This window comes from Eptatretus burgeri, chromosome 12 (assembly GCF_056783735.1).
Source record: "Eptatretus burgeri isolate ZD-2024b chromosome 12, Ebu_testis_v1, whole genome shotgun sequence".
NCBI classification, from domain to species: Eukaryota; Metazoa; Chordata; class Myxini; order Myxiniformes; family Myxinidae; genus Eptatretus; species Eptatretus burgeri.
Window position 1 is genome coordinate 35,491,872 of NC_140972.1, and position 1,552 is coordinate 35,493,423.

Sequence of the window (1,552 nt, forward strand, 5' to 3'; positions counted from 1 at the left end):
TTTCTTGATGTCTTTCATTATTGCCTCCTTCCTTGTACGAAGTGCAGTGAGATTTCTTTTTAAATCGGTCGATTTGACATTGTAGAACTTTTTAACATGAAAACTGCACCTGGTGTTGGATTGATTCATCTCCGTTTCCAAATGTTCAATGGTTTTCCCTGCTGAGAAAAGCAATTACGAATCAGAAAATCAATAGGTGATCGCAAGAGATTCAGCTTGTTGTGTATCTGTTCTTGCATTCTAAATCAAGGGAGCCTCATGATAAGAGTGGGATTATTCAACCCAAAAGGAAAGTTTATGATGGAATGCCCTCATCCATGACAAGGAGCTTGGTTGATTTGAAGGAAGGCCTAATCCAGTAAAGTATACATTTTTTGATCCTGCAACTTGCGGAAACGAATTGTCGGAGAAAATTTTTTTTTTAATGAAGGATCTGCATGCTAAGCCAAAGAGCTGTAGATACCATTTCTGTTTGTCATTCCCAATGTTTGTTTACCCTCTTTGGATTGTCATTGCTTGGCTGCAAGTGTGAGTATGAAGCGCGATTATACTTATGGATTGTTTCAAAAGTAATAAATTGACAGCTGAGTCATCATTTTGTTGCAGCACTTGGCTGCTGGTTTGCGTCATTGCTGGGAGTACAGCTATGCCACTGATGCAGTACCCCCTGTAGGTTAGAGGAGAAATTTGGAACTTAGTTCATGATGTTGGCGAAAGCTCATCTACTCTTCATGAAGTATGCCGTGGGGGTCTTTAACATTCAGCAAAGAATGCTGGCAGAACGGACGCTTGGTTTAATGCCCATCCGAGGGATGGCACACACGGATGAATCACCCTGCCTATGAAACATTGGGATGACAGTTTATAGCTGGGTTGGGATTCAAACCCAGGATAGATGGCTCAGAGGTGGGTGTGTGCATCTGTAGGCCATCCTTTCAGCCCTATTGACAGCAATATGGGGCTGCATGGAACTATCGTTGACTGGATTAACAATTTTAAGTTTTGTGAATTGAAGTTTATTTTGAGTTTGGATTCGTGACATTTGTGATGAGTTGGAAAAGCAAGAAACTTGTTAAGACGTAAGAAAACTTACATGGGCTTACAAGGCAGTTTCTCCACATGTTATGTATAGCTGTATTATTTTAATGGGGCGATACTGCATTTTGCAACTGTTTCACAATGTGGTTACAGTTGAAAGAAAAAAAGAAAAACGCCATTATTATTATGTATTGTATTGAAATAATATTTTATGTTATAAAATTTGAATGTCACTCCGGTGGTTGCAATTTTGATCTTGAATGTCTGTTCATCTTTTAAAGCTTTGGGTAAACGTGCATAATCGTGTTTACATGCGCACAAGCCGATTACGAATCTGTAAAGTACAAAGAGTAATAAAAAGATATATATTTAGATTTTCAGTCAGCAGAATTATAGATGTATCCCCAGCTCTACAACCACTTCTAAATGCCTGACTTTCAACAATACGATCACAATTTTCCTTGTTATTTATTTTTTTAATGATGTCTCACCTGCGGTTAAGGTTGTTCATAGA